Here is a 362-nt window from a genome sequence, read left to right as displayed (position 1 = left end):
ACCTGATGAAGGTTAGCCACAATTTAGTATTGATGAACCACATGGACTTACACCAGCTAGCCCAGTATTTCATGTTTGTTGGGTGGGATGGGTCTGTGATGCCAGAATAACATCCATATGTCTCAGATGGGTCAGCTCAACTTACCAGTTTGACAATGACTGTTTTAAAACAGCTTGGCACTCTTTCAACTATGTAACAGGAAAACACTAAGTTTGTTAATGCTTCAATGGAATTTCACTCTGTATGCTGCTCCTCCCTGCTCCAACTCTTTGCTTTGGCTTTCCCCTCCCACCTGGAGGCATACTTTTGTGTATACACACCTGCATCAACATTTTGTCTGCTTCAAAGACAGCCTGCACAA

The sequence above is a fragment of the Sceloporus occidentalis genome, unplaced genomic scaffold (assembly GCF_023333645.1).
Source record: "Sceloporus occidentalis isolate IW3139 unplaced genomic scaffold, rSceOcc1.0.p SCAF_2, whole genome shotgun sequence".
Classification (NCBI taxonomy): Eukaryota; Metazoa; Chordata; class Lepidosauria; order Squamata; family Phrynosomatidae; genus Sceloporus; species Sceloporus occidentalis.
Note: the sequence above shows the minus strand (reverse complement) of the source record.